The sequence below is a fragment of the Eubalaena glacialis genome, chromosome 7, assembly GCF_028564815.1.
Source record: "Eubalaena glacialis isolate mEubGla1 chromosome 7, mEubGla1.1.hap2.+ XY, whole genome shotgun sequence".
Lineage (NCBI taxonomy): Eukaryota > Metazoa > Chordata > Mammalia > Artiodactyla > Balaenidae > Eubalaena > Eubalaena glacialis.
Window position 1 is genome coordinate 81,279,044 of NC_083722.1, and position 20,895 is coordinate 81,299,938.

Consider the following 20,895-nt stretch of genomic DNA (forward strand, 5'->3'; position numbering starts at 1 on the left):
ACCAGGGCCCGAACCCGTGTCCCCTGCATTGGCAGGCAGACTCTCAACCACTGCGCCACCAGGGAAGCCCCTAAACATTTATATTTAAAATTAACGGGACTTCCCTGGTGGCGCAGTGGTTAAGAATCCGCCTGCCAATGCAGGGGACATGGGTTTGAGCCCTGGTCCAGGAAGATCCCACATGCCTTGGAGCAGCTAAGCCCGTGTGCCGCAACTACTGAGCCTGCTTTCTAGAGCCCATGCACCACAACTAGTGAGCCCATGCGCCGCAACTACTGAAGCCCACGCGTCTAGAGCCTGTGCTCCACAAGAGAAGCCACCGCAATGAGAAGCCCGCGCACCGCAACAAAGAGTAGCCCCCGTTCTCCGCAACTAGAGAAAGCCCGTTTGCAGCAACGAAGACCCAATGCAGCCAAAAATAATAATAATAATAAATAAATAAATATATTTAATGGAAAAACATAATTAAGCTGCTTTGGAGCAAAGGGGTCAAATAAAATATTTTCAGTTTCAGAGAGTTATATCCATTAATGGAAAGATAATAAAGATGTACTGAAATATGTATTTTAAATACATTTTATGAGTTCTGGGATGGAAAAAGTTATTTTGAGCAGGGGGTAGGGGAAGAAGGAGATTTTGGAGGAATGGCTTTTTAGGAATTTTGGCCCAGTATAAGTATATAGCAGCAGTCTTACTTTTAAAAAATGTACCATTTTATTTAGCATATGTTGTAGTTCTCAACATAAGTACTTTTTTACTTGCACAATGTTTTCTATTGTAAAGCATGTATGTCAAAACCCAAAATCTGCACTGTCACTTCCTTAGTGTAAATTCGGCTTTGCTACTAAGATAATGTGCCTGAAACAGAGTGTAAATCTCTCAGGATCTTGAAAAACAATTTGAGAATGAAAAAAAAAGTTAAGGTATGATTAATTTTCTAGTTTATGACTATTTAAAAGTTCAGTATTTGCAGCATAATTTTCAGAAAACTATCAAGTATCAACAGAAAGTGCCAAAAATTGCTTAAGCTTTTTTACATAGCATCAAGTTTGCTCAGATTAAATACTCTAAAATTAGTTTTAGTAATAGAAATCTCTCATACTTGAACCAATTTATGTTCTTTACTAAACTTTAGAGTTGAAACTGATCTATTTAAAGACATACCTATTTATTAATGGAAAGCGAAACAACATTTCATCTCAAAATTTGCTTGGTTTTTTTTTGGTATTTAAAAAATTTTTTTCTTATTTTTTAATTTTTTGGCTGCGTTGGGTCTTAGTTGCGGCACATGGGATCTTCATTGCAGCTTGTGGGATCTTTTGTTGCAGTGCATGGGCTTCTCTCTAGTTGTGGTATGCGAGTTTTCTCTTCTCTAGTTGTGGCATGCCAGTTCCAGAGCACCTGGGCTCTGTAGTTTGCTGCACGCGGGCTCTCTAGTTGAGGCGCGTGAGCTCAGTAGTTGTGGCGCTCGGGCTTACTTGCCCTGCGGCATGTGGGATCTTAGTTCCCCGACCAGAGATCAAGCCCGCGTCCCCTGCATTGGAAGGTGGATTCTTTACCACTGGACCACCAGGGAAGTCCCAAAATTTGCTTGATATTTTAGATTCAAATAAAATTCTTAGTAGAGGTAAATCTAAGACAGTATTCAAATGTGAGAAATATAACAGGATGTTTTAGTGGGCTCTCTTTTTAGTGTGTTCAGAGGGAGTTGTTTGAACTTAAACTTCAGCTTTAATTGCATGTCTATTGACCACAAGTATCTTTTTTAAAAAGAGAGGTGAGGTGAAATTAACTAGTGATATTTGTCATTATTCTAACAATAGAGTACTTTGATTTAAAGAACAAAATTTTGAAATAATTGTGTTGATTAAATATTTAAATGCAACCTTCTTAGTGATATTTTTATTAAAAAACACCATTTGTTTCGTTGGTATTGATTTTACTATTTATGTGACAGGTATAGAAACTTCTTATACATGTAATGTTTTAAAATAAGACGTGTCTTTTTAAAAATTGAGGTAATTTGGTTTATAACATTATATATTTTGTGTGTACAACGTTATATTTTTACTTATATGTATACTACATTGTGCTCACCACCAAAAATTCAGTTTCCATCTGTCACCATACAGCGTACAGTTGACCCCCTTTATCCATTTTGCTCCCCCTTTCCTCTTTGGTAACCACTACTCTGTTCTCTGCATCTACATGTTTGTTTTTGTTTGGTTTGTTCATTTATTTTGTTTTTTATATTCCACATATGAGTGAAATTATAGTATGTGTCTTTTCCCATCTGAAGATGTGTCTTTTTTTGATCCTCCATGTAAATTTATAAGTAAATTAGCTGAATCAGGCATTGTTAGAAATTGTTCTTATCGTTGTTATGGTGTTTATCACTGTCTAGTAGTTTTTTCTTCTCTATTATCGTGAATTGAATTCCTTTAAGCTGGAGGATTTTGTTTTCTTTCTGTGTTCATCGTTCTAAGTTTAGTTAGCACTGAATAGATTTTAACAGTTAGGTTTTATATTTTCTGCTTTGATCTCTTAGATAGTGGCTTTATCTATTATATTTTACTTAAATCATGTCTTTGTCTTTAGGGGTTTTTATCTTCTGTATTGTGTGTTCCTATAACTTGACCATGATGAATTCTAAGCGTATATAGTTATTTTTACCATTTAAAAAGTTAACTCTTTAGAATTGTATGGACTCATTTATGTTTTTCATTATACTGGCAATGTAAAAAATAAAAGAAATTTATGATTATGTTTAAGCGTTTAACAGCACAAGCAAGTTATGTAGGCTTCTTATCTGCCTCCAGTCAGTGTGGTATTTCAAGGAAAATTCTTTTCTTCCCTGAAACTCTAGTTTTAGAGCTCAGTTATCTCTGGCTCTTCCTTAAAATTCCATTTCTAGATGTGAAGAATTCCCTAATCTAGATGGGAATTCCTAAAACATATACACAGTATTCTCTAGATTTCAAAGTGCTGTTGATTCATTTAGCCAATATTATTGAGTTCTTCCTGTGTGCTAAGCATTGTTCTAGTTAAACAAAACAAAGTCCCTGCCCCCATGGAGCTGACATTCTGGCGTGCAGTGTGCCATCATCAGTTTTTCATCATCACCTCAGTTTATTTAGGACAAAAGGGAGTGCTTGATTTACTGACAGGGAATCCAACATAGTTCAGTTCATCTTGTCCTATAAATTTGCTGTGTAAAAGCAATACTGTTAATATGTATCCGAAGTATTCTGGTTAAATTTCAGTTTTGCCCTCAATTGCTAGTGCTCTACACTTGGTGAAATCTGTCCATATCGCCTTCAATTTTATAAATTTAGACTGTATGTGTATTTTCTTAACCTTGTTTTTTATGTACTAAGTTAGATTGTTTTTTTTTGAAAGTCATCAGGGAATCTCTTTAGATGAATCATTGAATGATTTTGTTTTGGTTGTTTTCTCCCTACTCTGAAACTTACTTTTCCATTTTCCTCAGTGTGAATTTTAATAGAACTTTTCAAACTTTTGTTTGCATGACACATACTTTCCTAGTTCTTAATTTTTTTGACTTTTTTGACAGTTTTGACATTTCCGTCTTTGTTTCCATTGTTTATGGTTTCCATAAAGACTTTATCTTTATCCTTTAGATTCCACGCCCCATTCTCTCTCAAAATTCATATACTTACAGTCTTTTTTTTAAAAAATTAATTAATTAATTAATTTAGTTTTTTGGCCTCATTGGGTCTTCATTGCTGCACACAGTCTTTCTCTAGTTGCGGTGAGCGGGGGCTACTCTTTGTTGCGGTGCACAGGCTTCTCACTGCAGTGGCTTCTCTTGTTGCTGAGCACGGGCTCTAGGCACGCGGGCTTCAGTAGTTGTGGCATGCAGGCTCAGTAGTTGTGGATCGTGGGCTCTAGAGCACAGGCTCGGTAGTTGTGGCACACGGGCTTAGTTACTCATGACATGTGGGATTTTCCTGGACCAGGGCTCGAACCCGTGTCCCCTGCATTAGCAGGCGGATTCCTAACCACTGCGCCACCAGGAAGCCCTATTTACAGTCTTAAATTACCACTTCTAAGCACTTAATTTCAAAATTTATGTCCTTATCATGAATTTCTTAACAATATTTTTTAGTTTATTTTTAGTTTTTTGATACACTTCAATTGTTTTTAGTATATTCACAGAATTGTGCAGTGATTACCACATTTAATTCCAGAATATTTTCATTGCCCCCAAAAGAAACTCTGTACCCATTAGCAGTCACTCCCCATTTCCTCTTCTCCCAACTTCTGGTGACCACTAATCTAATTTTTGTCTCTATAGATTTACCTGTCTGGAAATTTCATATAAATGGAATCATACCACATGTGACCTCTTGTGCCTGGCTTCCTTCATTCAGCATAAGTTTTCAAGATTCGTCCATGTTGTAGCATGTATTGGTACTTCATACCTTTTTATTGCCAAATAATATTCCTTTGTAGGGATATATATAACATTTCATTTATCCATTTATCAGCTGATGGATATTTGGGTCATTTCTATTTTTTGGCTATTAAAAAATGCCGGGACTTTCCTGGTGGCGCAGTGGATAAGACTCTGCGCTCCCAATGCAGGGGGCCCGGGTTCGATCCCTGGTCAGGGAACTAGATCCCACATGCATGCCGCAACTAAGAGTTTGCGTGCTACAACTAAGAGTTCACAGGCCGCAACTAAGGAGCCCATGTGCCACAACTAAGGAGCTCGCCTGCCGCAACTAAGACCCCATGCAACCAAATAAATAAATAAATAAATATTAAAAAAAGAAAAAGAAAAATGCCACTGTGAACATATATGTACAAGTTTTTGTGTAGAGGAACTGGCAAACTGTTTTCCAAAGTGGCTGTACTATTTTACATTCTCACCAGCAATTTATGAAGGTTTAGTGTCTCTACTTCCTGTTCAAACTTCTTATTATCTGTCTCTTTTATTGTAGCCATTCAGTGAGTATGAAGTGTCTCACTCTGTTTCTGATTTGTATTTCCCCAGTTACTAACTAGTAATATTGAGCGTCTTTTCATGTACTTATTGGCCATTTGTATACTTTTCTGGAGAAATGTCTGTTCATATCCTTTCCCTGTTTAAAAAAATGGATTATTTATCTTTTTATTGTTGAGTTGTATATTCTGGATACAATTCCTTTATCAGATGAATGATTTGCAAATATTTTTCCCCATTTTGTAGATTGTCTTAATGGTGCCTTTAAAAAAGTATTATTGTAAAATAAACATAACAGAAAATTTACCATTTTTACCATTTTAAGTGGTATTAAATACATTCACAGTGTATTGCAACCATCACCGTCATCCATTTTAAGTACTTTTTTTGTTCTTATCAGTCATCCATTTTATACACATCAGTGTATACATGTCAATCCCAATCTCCCAGTTCCTCACACCACCACCCCCACCCCCCGCTGCTTTCCCCCCTTGGTATCCGTACGCTTGTTCTCTACATCTGTGTCTCAATTTCTGCCCTGCAAACCGGTTCATCTGTACCATTTTTCTAGGTTCCACATATATGCGTTAATATATGATATTTGTTTTTCTCTTTCTGACTTACTTCACTCTGTAGGACAGTGTCTAGATGCATCCACGTCTCTACAAATGACCCAATTTCGTTCCTTTTTATGGCTGAGTAATATTCCATTGTACATATGTACCACATCTTCTTTATCCATTCATCTGTCGATGGGCATTTAGGTTGCCTCCATGGCCTGGCTATTGTAAATAGTGCTGCAATGAACATTGGGGTGCATGTGTCTTTTTGAATTATGGTTTTCTCTGGGTATATGCCCAGTAGTGGGATTGCTGGGTCATATGGTAATTCTATTTTTAGTTCTTTAAGGAACCTCCATACTGTTCTCCATAGTGGCTGTATCAATTTACATTCCCACCAACAGTGCAAGAGGGTTCCCTTTTCTCCACACCCTCTCCAGCATTTGTTGTTTGTAGATTTTCTGATGATGCCCATTCTAACTGGTGTGAGGCCTCATTGTAGTTTGGATTTGCATTTCTCTAATAATTAGTGATGTTGAGCAGCTTTTCATGTGCTTCTTGGCCATCTGTATGTCTTCTTTGGAGAAATGTCAATTTAGGTCTTCTGCCCATTTTTGGATTGGGTCGTTTGTTTTTTTAATATTGAGCTCCATGAGCTGTTTATATATTTTGGAGATTAATCCTTTGTCTGATGATTCATTTGCAAATATTTTCTCCCATTCTGAGGGTTGTCTTTTCGTCTTGTTTATGGTTTCCTTTGCTGTGCAAAAGTTTTTAAGTTTCATTAGGCCCCATGTGTTTATTTTTGTTTTTATTTCCATTACTCTAGGAGGTGGATCAAAAAAGATCTTGCTGTGATTTATGTCAAAGAGTGTTCTTCCTATGTTTTCCTCTAAGAGTTTTATAGTGCCCAGTCTTACATTTAGGTCTCTAATCCATTTTGAGTTTATTTTTGTGTATGGTGTTAAGGAGTGTTCTAATTTCATTCTTTTACATGTAGCTGTCCAGTTTTCCCAGCACCACTTATTGAAGAGACTGCCTTTTCTCCACTGTACATCCTTGCCTCCTTTGTCATAGATTAGTTGACCATAGGTACGTGGGTTTATCTCTGGGCTTTCTGTCCTGTTCCATTGATCTATATTTCTGTTTTTGTGCCAGTACCATATTATCTTGATTACTGTAGCTTTGTAGTATAGTCTGAAGTCAGGGAATCTGATTCCTCCAGCACCGTTTTTTTCCCTCAAGACTGCTTTGGCTATTCGGGGTCTTTTGTGTCTCCATACAAATTTTAAGATTTTTTGTTCTGGTTCTGTAAAAAGTGCCATTGGTAATTTGATAGGGATTGCATTGAATCTGTAGTTTGCTTTGGGTAGTATAGTGATTTTCACAGTATTGATTCTTCCAATCCAAGAACATGGTATATCTCTCCATCTCTTGGTATCATCTTTAATTTCTTTCATCAGTGTCTTATAGTTTTCTGCATACAGGTCTTTTGTCTCCCTAGGTAGGTTTATTCCTAGGTATTTTATTCTTTTTGTTGCAATGGTAAGTGGGAGTGTTTCCTTAATTTCTCTTTCAGATTTTTCATCATTAGTGTATAGGAATACAAGAGATTTCTGTGCATTAATTTTGTATCCTGCAACTTTACCAAGTTCGTTGATTAGCTCTAGTAGTTTTCTGGTGGCATCTTTAGGATACTCTATGTATAGTATCATGTCATCTGCAAACAGTGACAGTTTTACTTCTTCTTTTCCAATTTGTATTCCTTTTATTGCTTTTTCTTCTCTGATTGCCATGGCTAGGACTTCCAAAACTATGTTGAATAATAGCAGTGAGAGTGGACATCCTTGTCTTGTTCCTGATCTTAGAGGAAATGCTTTCAGTTTTTCACCATTGAGAATGATGTTTGCTGTGGGTTTGTCATATATGGCCTTTATTATGTTGAAGTAGGTTCCCTCTATGCCCACTTTCTGGAGGGTTTTTATCATAAATGGGTGTTGAATTTTGTCAGAAGCTTTTTCTGCATCTATTGAGATGATCAGATGGTTTTTCTCCTTCAGTTTGTTAATATGGTGTATCACATTGATTGATTTGCGTATATTGAAGAATCCTTGCATCTCTGGGATAAACCCCATTTGGTCATGGTGTATGATCCTTGTAATGTGTTGCTGTATTCTGTTTGCTAGTATTTTGTTGAGGATTTTTGCATCTATATTCATCAGTGATATTGTCTGTAATTTCGTTTTTTTGTAGTATCTTTGTCTAGTTTTGGTATCAGGGTGATGGTGGCCTCATAGAATGAGTTTGGGAGTTTTCCTTCCTCTGCAATATTTTGGAAGAGTTTGAGAAGGATGGGTGTTAGCTCTTCTCTAAATGTTTGGTAGAATTTACCTGTGAAGCCATCTGGTCCTGGACTTTTGTGTGTTGGAAGATTTTTAATTACAGTTTCAATTTCATTACTTGTGATTGGTCTATTCATATTTTCTATTTCTTCCTGGTTCAGTCTTGGAAGGTTATACCTTTCTAAGAATTTGTCCATTTCTTTCAGGTTGTCCATTTTATTGGCATAGAGTCGCTTGTAGTAGTCTCTTAGGATGCTTTGTATTTCTGTGGTGTCTGTTGAAACTTCTCCTTTTTCATTTCTAATTTTATTCATTTGAGTCCTCTGTGTCTTTTTCTTGATGAGTCTGGCTAATGGTTTATCAATTTTGTTTATCTTCTCAAAGAACCAGGTTTTAGTTTTGTTGATCTTTGCTATTGTTTTCTTTGTTTCTATTTCATTTATTTCTGCTCTGATCTTTATGATGTCTTTCCTTCTGCTATCTTTGGGTTTTGTTTGTTCTTCTTTCTCTAGTTCCTTTAGATGTAACGTTAGATTGTTTATTTGAGATTTTTCTTGTTTCTTGAGGTAGGCTTGTATAGCTGTAAACTTCCCTCTTAGAACTGCTTTTGCTGCATTCCATAGGTTTTGGATCGTCGTGTTTTCATTGTCATTTGTCTCTAGGTATTTTTTGATTTCCTCTTTGATTTCTTCAGTGATCTCTTGGTTATTTAGTAACGTATTGTTTAGCCTCCGTGTGTTTGTGTTTTTTACGTTTTTTCCCCTGTAGTTGATTTCTAACCTCATAGCGTTGTGGTCAGAAAAGATGCTTGATATGATTTCAATTTTCTTAAATTTACTGAGGCTTGATTTGTGACCCAAGATGTGATCTATCCTGGAGAATGTTCCGTGCACACTTGAGAAGAACGTGTAATCTGCTGTTTTTGGATGGAATGTCCTATAAATATCAATTAAATCTATCTGAGGTATTGTGTCGTTTAAAGCTTCTGTTTCCTTATTTATTTTCATTTTGGATGATCTGTCCATTGGTGTAAGTGAGCTGTTAAAGTCCCCCACTATTATTGTGTTACTGTCGATTTCCTCTTTTATAGCTGTTAGCAGTTGCCGTATGTATTGAGGTGCTCCTATGTTGGGTGCATATATATTTATAATTGTTATATCTTCTTCTTGGATTGATCCCTTGATCATTATGTAGTGTCCTTCCTTGTCTCTTGTAACATTCTTTATTTTAAAGTCTATTTTATCTGGTATGAGTATTGCTACTCTGGCTTTCTTTTGATTTCCATTTGCATGGAATATCTTTTTCCATCCCCTCACTTTCAGTCTGTATGTATCCCTAGGTCTGAAGTGGGTCTCTTGTAGACAGCATATATATGGGTCTTGTTTTTGTATCCATTCAGCAAGCCTGTGTCTTTTGGTTGGAGCATTTAATCCATTCACATTTAAGGTAATTATTGATACATATGTACCTGTTACCATTTTTTTAATTGTTTTGGGTTCGTTTTTGTAGGTCCTTTTCTTCTCTTGTGTTTCCCACTTAGAGAAGTTCCTTTAGCATTTGTTGTAGAGCTGGTTTGGTGGTGCTGAATTCTCTTAGCTTTTGCTTGTCTGTAAAGCTTTTGATTTCTCCATCGAATATGAATGAGATCCTTGCCGGGTAGAGTAATCTTGGTTGTAGGTTCTTCCCTTTCATCACTTTAAGTATATCATGCCACTCCCTTCTGGCTTGTAGAGTTTCTGCTGAGAAATCAGCTGTCAACCTTATGGGAGTTCCCTTGTATGTTATTTGTCATTTTTCCCTTGCTGCTTTCAATAATTTTTCTTTGTCTTTAATTTTTGCCAGTTTGATTATCATGTGTCTCGGCGTGTTTCTCCTTGGGTTTATCCTGTGTGGGACTCTCTGCGCTTCCTGGACTTGGGTGGCTATTTCCTTTCCCATGTTAGGGAAGTTTTCGACTATATTCTCTTCTAATATTTTCTCTGGTCCTTTCTCTCTTTATTCTCCTTCTGGGACCCCTGTAATGTGAATGTTGTTGCATTTAATGTCGTCCCAGAGGTCTCTTAGGCTGTCTTCATTTCCTTTCATTCTTTTTTCTTTATTGTGTTTCGCAGCAGTGAATTCCACCATTCTGTCTTCCAGGTCACTCATCCGTTCTTCTGCCTCAATTATTCTGCTATTGATTCCTTCTATTGTATTTTTCATTTCAGTTATTGTATTGTTCATCTCTGTTTGTTTGTTCTTTAATTCTTCTACATCTTTGTTCAACATTTCTTGCATCTTCTCGATCTTTGCCTCCATTCTTTTTCCGAGGTCCTGGATCATCTTCAGTATCATTATTCTGAATTCTTTTTCTGGAAGGTTGCCTATCTCCATTTCATTTAGTTGTTTTTCTTGGGTTTTATCTTGTTCCTTCATCTGGTACATAGCCCTCTGTCTTTTCATCTTGTCTATCTTTCTGTGAATGTGGTTTTTGTTCCACAGGCTGCAGGATTGTAGTTCTTGCTTCTGCTGTCTCCATTTTCAGTACTTTTCCATCATCCTGAACAGAAACTCTGTACCCATTAAATAATAACTCTCCTCTTCTCCCCGAGGCTCTAATAACTGCTATTTCTACTTTGTGGCTCTATGAATTTGCCTATTCTAGGTGACTTATATAAGTGGAATCACATAATATGTGTCCTCTGGGACGACATTTTGAAGTTCAGTTTATCCTTTATTTTAAAAATAATTCTAACGACCCTAAAATTTTTAATTTATATTACCATTTGTGCTTTTGGTATCACGTCTAAGAAGCCATTTGCCTAATCCCAGGTCATGAAGTCGTATTTTAACCATTTTTGAGTGTTCTCTTACTTGGCCCTCCCATTTGTATATTAAACGGCAAGACGGGAATAAAGACACAGACCTACTAGGGAATGGACTTGAGGATATGCGGAGGGGGAGAGGTGAGATGTGACAGGGTGAGAGAGTGTCATGGACATATATACACTACCAAATGTAAAATAGCTAGCTAGTGGGAAGCAGCCGCATAGCACAGGGAGATCAGCTCGGTGCTTTGTGACCACCTAGAGGGGTGGGATAGGGAGGGTGGGAGGGAGGGAGATGCAAGAGGGAAGAGATATGGGAACATATGTATATGTATAACTGATTCACTTTGTTATAAAGCAGAAAGTAACACACCATTGTAAAGCAATTATACTTCAATAAAGATGTTTAAAAAAAAAAAAAAGTCAACCAATATAAACTGTCAGTGGTCTGTCAGTAGTTTTATGAGAAGGGTTTATTAGATGTTGTACTACTTAAAAATTTTTAGATCAGGATAGTGGTTTCAAACTTTAGAATCTCCTGAGATGCTTACTGAAAACAGGTTCCTCAGATGATTTTTGTACATTTGTAGTAAATGTCTAGGAGGCTTGGCATCATGTGGTTGAAAAGTGTGGAATTAAAATAGTCCAGCATAATGATGAAGAGCCTGGATCCTGGATTCTGACTAGCTGGGTGTGAATCCTGGCTGTGCCACTTTCTTAGCCATATGATCTTGGGCCAGTCACTTGTTCTCTCTGGGCATTCATTTCATCTCTCAGCGTTGTTGCAAGGATTAAACAAGCTAATATCTGTGAAGCACTTAGAATAGTTTGGCAATAGTAAGCAGCACATGTGTGTTACATATTATTATACCCTTTAACTCAGTAATATCATTTTCAGGGACTTAATCTAAGAATATTAACAGATATGTTACATAAAGATATATGTATAACAGTTTCATCAAAGAGATTAATTGCAAGAAGTCTTCCATATATATAGTCAGTAGACCTATGGTTAAATATCTTAATGAAATTTATGAAATGTCATGTAGCCATTTAGTCATATTCAAAAAATATTTAATGCCTTGGGAAAATAGTGATTTAAGTGAAAAAGTCAAATTAATATACAACTACTTGTAAAGTAGGTCTGTAAACTTCTTTAAGCATATGGGGCAGGGAAATGGAGTGTTGGTCTTGTAATGCATATAAATAAATAAGTTAAACTGTTGACAATGATTATCCTTGGAAGCTGGGAGGAATAATTTTAATTTTCTTCTATACTTTATTGTACTTCCTTGACTTCAGTGATAAGTATTTTATAATCAGAAAAACAAATTAATTTTGAAAAAGACCAGAAGAGGGGAAAAGCCCAGTGTGAAATAGGAAAAATGATAGGAAAATAGGAAAAGCCCAATGTGAAAGAGGATAATAGGATGATAGAAAAATAGGAAAAGCCCAGTGTGAAATAGGAGAGCATAATGGGAATAGGAAACCTGCATCCTAATACTAGTACTGTTATTAAATGATTTTAAACCTTGATTGAATTTTATCTCTTCCTTGGGGACATAGTTTCCTTATCTGTAAAATGAGAAATTGGACTAAAATTTAAAAGGCAGTATAGTAGAATGGTTAAGAGCTGGGAGGTCAGAAGTGGGGAGTTAGGGACTACAGCTGAGGAGATCATTACATGGGTTCATACCCTAGTTCTTATTTGCTTGGTGACTTCTGGCAAGTAATTTGCCAGAAACTCTGCCTCAATTTTCTTGTTTTTAAAGTGGGGTTAATAATAATACCTCACAGGGGAGTGGTGAGAATTAAGTGAATTAAATACATGTAAAGGACTTAATATAGAGCCTGGCACACAGTAAGAATTCAGTAAATGTTAACCATTTTTACTGGTATGTAGATCCTTTCTAATGAGGTTATTTATTGCCAATATTTTTAGTCAAGTGAGTGATTCTTAAATTTGTCATTTGAAAGTTTAGTCAATTTTCTATATAGATATTTTTGAGATTGTGGAGGCTATTGATTTGTGAAATAGAATGTTTTGGAGGCCCTGGCCCCCACCCCCAGCTTGCCTTATTTGTTTTGTGTTCTTGTGCAGGCAGCTTCTTTGAGGTCCTAAGTTATCTCATCCATGAGAGTATTTTATAGACCATTTCAGCAGTAAAATCTCATATTTGATTTTTTAGTTTTTTTCTGACTCTTTTTGTTCTGAAGCTGATGTGTGCAGCTTAATCTGCCTGTAATTAAGTTGCATAGGCTGTTAGGTTGTACCTGTTTTTCTTCAACTGATGTTTCAGTTTTAAACTTGAGAAATGGCATAAAGCCCAAGGGAATGTTACAGCTCAGTTGACTTGCCCATTCTAGAAAAAGCTAACGTTATATTGTAAACTCAGCTAGAAGTTGGTGGAGCATTACCTCTGGTGTAACTCAATTGATGCATAGATGTTATTTAATTTAATCCCAGAAAAAGAATGTACCCAAATGTTTTAAGAGGTAAATCTGAGTGTGAAAATCACTTTCAGAGTCAGCAACCATATTGAAATTCATTTTTGGAACCCTGAACAAAGACTACAAAAATAGATGACTTTTATAATATTATATCATTTTCTTTCACTGACTATATGAGATAATTAAGTCTTTGGTGAATAGTGACTCAGCTATTCCATTGCTTGGGAAATTTTTGTCTGCGAACAAGTCACTCTGTGATACCTCAGTTTATAATGGCAGTCCAAATGAAGATGAAATTTGTATTTTAATACACTTATTCTTAGATCTTCAGAAGCTCTCTCCTTTTCTACATGGAGTAACTGCAGTAGGCAGCCCACCATGGGGGGCATTATTTCTGTGTTAGAGAATAAATTAGTAGAGTTAACATTGCCAGGAAGCAAAAGGCAGTAGTAGTTTGACTGCCACAGTTAAGTGATACAATTTGTTACTTATAACAAATATAAGGTATTTTCCTCTAATTGTAATAACTTGTTCATTAAACATACCTAGCTATAATCCTCATAACAAGAGAGTGGTATGTCTTTTGGCTTGATAGATAAAATCAGCTTGAGACAGCTTTGTGACTCACTGACACAAGAGGGAAAAATCTCTGCCTGACTTCGGAATTGGATTTTATTTTAGGATGAGTTGTTTGTGTAAGTATAGATATGAGAGAGTTCCTCTCCTACATGTCTAATATCTTATTCTATCTCCCCATAGATTTAACTCAATGCTTCCAAATTCCCCCAGCCTGTACTTTTCGTATCTTCTGCTACTTGGTTCACGTTAATTACAAAGTGTTTCTATTTCTCCCTCCATATTTTCCTTTCTGAATGTAAGAATTTATGAACTTTTCCTTTAAACATTTTGAATTGTCTTTTGTGTTTGTCGATTTGTTTCAGTTTTTAAAAATTTCATTTTTTCTTATAGAAGAGACTAGTAACATATTTGCTTCTGTGGAGGGAAATTGGGAAACTGTGGGACATGGGGAAGAAGATGTACTTTTTACTGTACCACTGGAATTTTGGAACCCATTAAATTTTTCTCCCATCTTTTTAAACTTAATTTTATAGAGTAGCATAAACACGTTTACAAACTGTTTGTTTGTTTGATGGGTTTTATTTCTTTTAAAGTTGAGAACACAAAGTTTCTTGAATTTGACCATTGAATGTTCTGTTGAAGGCATAATAGTAAATTTACAGTGTTCCTTTATTTATTTATTCATTCATTCTGCTCCGGGTCATAGTTGCACCACGTGGGATGTTCGCTGTGGCATGCAGGCTCTTAGTTGCGGCATGTGGACACTTAGTTGTGGCACGTGGACTCTTAGTTGTGGCATGTGGGATCTAGTTCCCTGACCAGGGATCAAACCCAGGCCCCCTACACTGGGAACATGGAGTCTTAAACACTGGACCACCAGGGAAGTCCCTGCAGTCTTCCTTTAAATGATTCACTTGATCCATAAACTTCAAAAGGTGGATCACTGTAATAGAAGTGATGGCCTAGCTCTTCTAAAGGTGGTTTGGGATCAACTGTAGCAAACTAGACTGTGCTCTCAGTTTCTTTCTTCACTTCAACATCAGTTTCCTTTCATTCTTCAACACTGGCAATATTGCTGTGTGCTATTCTATCTCGGAGAAGCATAATAGGGTCACTCTTCTTACTTCTTGTATTTCTTCTTGTGTATAGTAACTGGCTCCAAGATCATGCATACTGTGTCCTTCATAATGTTGAGTCTGCAGCTCTATCAGTATGATCCCCTATACAGATCTATAATAGGCAGCTGCAATCTTTGTTGCCTCCTGGACACATAGAGCATCCATTCTATCTGACCTAAGCCCAGGAAGAAAATTGCTTTTCTTGTAGTAATCAGTGATGGCTGCTGCTCTCTAAACAGATGTTTCCATTCCACAGTGGTTTTTCTCACAGATGAAAATAAATGGTCATTTCCACAAAGTTGCCATATTGTATGCTTCAAATATAAAGTAAAACAGACCTCATTTTTTCCATTGTACAATTGGCCCTCCCTATCCATGGGCTCTGCATCCACCGATTCAACCAACTGCAGATTGAAAATGTTTGGGAAAAAAATTCCAGAAAGTTCCAAAAAGCAAAAATTGAATTTTCCATGCACCGGCAACTATTTACATAGTATTTACATTGTATGAGGTATTATGAGTAATCTAGAGATGATTTAAAGTATATGGGAGGATGTGCATAGGGTTATATGCAAATACAATGCTATTTTATATAAGGGACTTGAGCATCTGAGGATTTTGGTATCCGTGGGAGTCCTGGAACCAATCCCCCTTGGATACTGAGTGGTAACTGTACTTACAGGCCAGACCAGTGCTCAGGGGAACCTGAGCTCTGACAATGCCCTGATCCCTGTAGAAGGTCTTAGTGTACATGTGTATTAATCCTACTTTTCCTTTAGCACAACCTTCTCTTTGTCCTGTAAACTCTACAAATTTCTAGGACAGAAAGTCCACAAGTAAAGCTAAAGCCATGAGCCCAGTAAGCTGTGATGAGATGATCTATGATATTTATCCCGACCTCAAGTCCCCCACAAACTTCTTGACATTACATAAGTAACAAAAACCACGAATAACTTTCTGTTTGATTCCATTGGCAAACAGTCTGTATCATCCTGTAGAGTCTGAGTCTCTCTTCACTACCGAGCACTGTTGTGATAAGAGGGCCCTCTTACTACCCATGAAGGTCACATTTCTTCATTTCAAATGTACTATCATTTGCACAGTTACGGGATGCCACCAGTGCTCTGCTAGCCATGACCCGCAGGAAATGGTGAGAATCTTCCTCTTAGAGGATCTTCCTCCTGAGTGTAGGTCGTGGTGGTGGCAGCAGTGATGTCATGCTCTATGCTGGGTCATAGGCACACAGATATTATTAAAGAGTGCAGAATATTCACGGATGGGCTGCAGTTTTCTTAACTGTTCTTCCATTGTTGAATATTTACATAGGTTCCATCTTTTAAAATTATTATAAATTTTGCTTTGCTGAATATCTTTATACCTAGATCTTTATTTATGTTTTTTATTACTTCTGTAGGCTGAGCTCTCAGAAGTAAATCAAAGGGGACATTGTTTTAAAGCTCGCTTCGTATACTTTGCCAAACTGCTTTCCAGACAGGTTGTGCCAATTTACACTCCCATGACCAGCTTGTGAAAATGTTTCTCTTATGTCACTCTTGAACGCACTGAGTGTTATTTAAAATACTTTCTGCCACTTTTATCAGTAACAAGCTGAATCCCTTAAATTTTTATATTACAAAGTTATTTCCTATGTGCGTGTATATATTCATATATTCTTTTCATCCTTCCTCTGTTCATTGGCTTTTTAAAAACAGCTTTATTGAAGTAGAATTTACATTCCATAAAATTTACCCATTATAAAAGTAAGTTTAGTTTACTTGAAGTTAATGGTTTTTAGTAAATCTGTAGTTTTGTAATCATCACCATAATCTAGCTATAAAACATTTTCATCACCCCCAAAAGTTCTCTTGTGCCTATTTGCATTCAGTCCTTGATCCCACATGCAGCCTTAGGTAACCACTGATCTGTTTTCTGTCTCTGTAGATTTGTATATTCCAGAAATTTTAAATAAACAAAATCATACTATATGCAGTCACTTGTGTCTGGCTTCTTTCCGTTAGCATTATGTTTTTGAGGTTCATCTATTTTATAGAATGTATCAATAGTTCATTCACTTTATTGCTGATATATCTTATTTATTCAGTGGTTGATGGATATTTGGATGGCCTCCAACTTTTGGTTACTATGAACAGCGCTGCTAGGAACATTTGTGTACAGTACTTTGTGTCTTTTATTTCTCTTGGCTAGATACCTAGGTGTAGAATTGCTTGGAACCCATTACATTTTATATCATTACTTAGCCACAAAAAATGTTTCTTTTAAAGAAAGGATGATAGCACTGTATTTGAGAAGAAACATAAATAAATGATATAAAAGAGTTAAACTGGAATGATTGGATCAGGCAAGTGAAAAGTTCTAAGACATGCAGTATGACTGTATAGTAATGGAAACCCCTTCAGGATTTATTGGTACATGAGCAACTGCTAGAGCCTAAAACCAAGTGAAGGCAAAAAAAAAAAAAAAAATTAATGAATATCTAAATAAACATTGATAACTACTTTGGTTCCATGAAAAATGAGAAAAATGGAAATAGAACATCATTTGCATTAATTATGACAGAAAAATGAGTATATTATAACACACAAAATGTCCTTTGCAATATAAAAGAAGGTCAACAAGATTTTTATAGGTAGACCAAAGAACTATGCAGTCAGTTCGTTCAAGGTGAGTATATGTAATGTAGTAAACAAACAGACATCCTTGCTAGTAACCACAGAAATAGATATCTTACAAAATGGTTGTTATATTAAATTAGCAAAATCAAAATATGTAGTGCTAGAAAGGTTGTGATAGTGACGTTAGCTTTGTGTTTTGGTCTAGTCCACGTGCAAAGCAATGTGGCAGAGCTTGTCTACATCTGTGGAGTAGTAAGATTCTGGGGTAACCTCTGTTTTAGCTTCTTTGAATGTAATTAACATGTTTTAATAGTAAAGTAATAAGGGAAGAAATAAACCAAAAGATAACAGCTACAGATTTCTCCCATGTGCTGAAGTCCAGTCTGGTCGTGCTTTTCTCTCTCTGCTCTCTCTGTGACTCACCTAAACTCTGGAGGCACTAACCCAACTCAACTTTTTTTCTCTCTGGCCTGGAGAGCTGCATGTGATCTGAATCCTGCTTTTCCAGCTTTCGCTAAATCCTGGATCCAGTTCTTTAATCCTATGACTCACACCTTGAGAGTCACCCCCACCCCACTCCAAGAAAATGCTTTTAACTTTCTCATAGCGAGTAATAATTCTGTCACATCTTTTCTATGCTTTAATGATTTTGCGTTAGGTGCTCATATGAAAATACGCTTCCGGTTGATTTTCTTTTTTTTAAAGTTCTTTGCAGAGTTCTTCTGTATGGGTGGGACCAAACACTTATGAGTCACTCCCAGTTAGTACAGTACAGCCATCCAAGAGTAAGTGATTTTTCAGTGTGACAAATTGTCTGCCAAAAAATTGTAAAGTAGAGCTAAAATCAAGAAACGGAAATTGATCCTTGCTCTGTTTATTTCCCCCTGTATCTTCAAGTTATCTTTTTTCTTCCAGTGTCAAAAATTCTTTCCATTCCTGACAAATTTTTATTGTATTGGTAATATTTTTCCCTAAGTACTAGCATTATAGGTTTTTACATCATCCATACTTAAATACTTTTCCTTGTTATATAAGGCTATGAGATTTATTGTTAGTTGAGTTTATGTAAAGTCGTGGGTGAAGTATTATGTAACAATCAAGAAGTCAGGCATGATAAAAAGTAAAAATTTTCCTATTCATTTTATTATACTTGACAACAATTTTTGGTTTATTAAGAACTACATCACCAATTTTCTTTGTATAGAGCAATGACAAATACTCTTCTACTAAAACTGTAAATACTCTTCTGCAAGAGGTAGTGGTGCAACTGTATTTAGTTCCTTTAGTCTTTTCCACTCAGATTGGCTTGACTACTTAGGGACCTCAGGAAGAGATGGCCTGTAGATTCTACTAATTTTTGAAAAATTAATACAACAGAATTGGAAAGTCCAGACTGTTACGTGATTTGAGTTGATTTCTGATCCCCGCCAGTGTATTCAGGTCACTACACCATCTCTTTTTAAACTGGTAGAGGTGTTAGTCCTTGGCTGGTTCCCTGGCCTCTTGGTTATTTCTTTTCCTGATTTTTTCTGTAGCTTTTTGACTGTTTTGTCTGAAATTCCTTCAAGCATATTCTCCACTAACTCTCCATTAAGTGTTAGTGTTCCTGAAAGTTCAATCATTGTTTTCCTCGTACATGTTATTTTTGGATCATCTCATATATTACAGTAATTTTAATTACCACTCAAATGCCTCTCAGATATCTTGAGCTCTAAGGTCTGAGTTTTCTACCCACTGCCTGCTTACATTTATTCACTTGAATGTCCTATAGAGACTCTAAAAACAATATACCCCAAATTGAAATGAATCATTCACCACCCCCTCCCCAGTATTTCCAAATACAGGTAATGGCCTTATCATCTGCTCAGTAGCTCATACTAGAAACTGCTGCTTTCAACACTGAGCATTTAAGATCTGTCACTAAGCCCCTTTCACTGCTTCTAACACTGTCCAGTTTAGGACCTTGTTATTTCTTTATTTCAATAACTGTAACTGGTCTGCCTGCCTTCAGTCTAGTACCCCTCAAGCTATTCCCTCCCTGAGTGAAATGTCAGTTTGATCTTAGTATTTACCTATCTAAACCCTATAGTGGCAAGTCCCCTATCATCTATATCATAAAGGTTGTACTGCTTGATACGTCTTAAAAGGCTTGGTGACTGCTCACCTCTCCAGCATGACTTCCTGTCATTCTCAGTCTTGTGCTTCACATGCCACCCTCCCACTATGTTGTTTCTCACCTCTGTTTGCTCATGCTGTTTCAGTCCCCTCCCTTCTCATCCTGATTCACTCTTAATCAGCCTTCATGACTCAGCGTGGAACAGTTCCATCAGAAGCCTTTTCTGAATCCTCAGGATTGGGCCAAGTACCCTTCCTCTTTACTGGATTATTCTTGTTAGTATATGAAACAGTGTAATTTTTCTCATATTAAAAAATTATTATCTTGACCCCACTTTACTTTCTAGCTACTGCCCATGTCTTTGCTTCCCTTTAGGGCAGAACTCCTTAAAAGATTTGTCTGTATGTACACTTTCTCATTCCCCTCCATCCATTTTCTCTTGAATCACTCTGGTGAGGCTTTCATTGTCCACTACATCCACAATTCTTGTCAGGGTCATCAGTGGCTTCCAGGTTGCTATTTCCGTTGGTCAGTTCTTGTTCCTAATCTTCCTTGATCTTTCAGCATCATTTGACATAGTTGATCTCTTCCATGTTCTTGGAAACATCATTCACAATGGCTTCCAGGACACAACACTTTACTTCACTGGCCATCTTTGAAATTTCCTTTGCTTGGTCTTTATCTCCCTGACCTATAAACTTTGGACTGCTTCAAGACTCTGTCCTTGGTCCTCTTGTCTATCTGTACTTGCTTTCTCAATGATTTCATTCTGTCTCTTAACTTTCAGTTCTTTGTATATGCTGATGACAACCACATTTTTATCTCAAGCCCAGACTTTTTCCCTGGACTCTAGGTTCATATCCAGCTGCCTTTTTGACATTTTCACCTGATATCTAACATACACCTCAAATTTAATATGTCCAAAGCTGAACTCCTGATACCTCCCTAACCTCAATAAAAAACCTTCCCACATTCAGCCCTTCCAGTTCACGTGGGGGCAGTTACAGTTGACCCTCAAACAACATGGGTTTGAACTGCATGGGTCCAGTTATATGCAGATTTTTTTCAGTAGTAAATACTACAGTGCTACACGATCCGAGGTTGGTTGAATTCCTGGATATGGAACTGCAGATACAGAGGGCCAGCTATAAGTTAAAAGTTATATGGGAGTTTTCAACTCCATGGAGGATTGGTGTCCCTAACCCCAGTGTTGTTCAAGGGTCACTTGTATATCCTTCTAAGTTGCTTGGGTCAAAAACTTTGGTATCCTTCTTGACTCCTTTTTTTCATATTTTACATCCAGTCTGTCAGGAAATCTTG

At 36.7% G+C, this 20,895-nt stretch overlaps 1 protein-coding gene and 1 pseudogene across 33 annotated transcripts in view; one reads left to right on the top strand and one right to left on the bottom strand.

Moving 5' to 3' along the window:
• SLMAP (sarcolemma associated protein) overlaps positions 1-20,895 on the top strand; it is a 150,061-nt gene that overhangs the window by 22,974 nt on the left and 106,192 nt on the right. The window lies entirely within an intron of this gene.
• On the bottom strand, positions 13,339-15,961 carry LOC133094906 (pyruvate dehydrogenase E1 component subunit alpha, somatic form, mitochondrial-like; annotated as a pseudogene).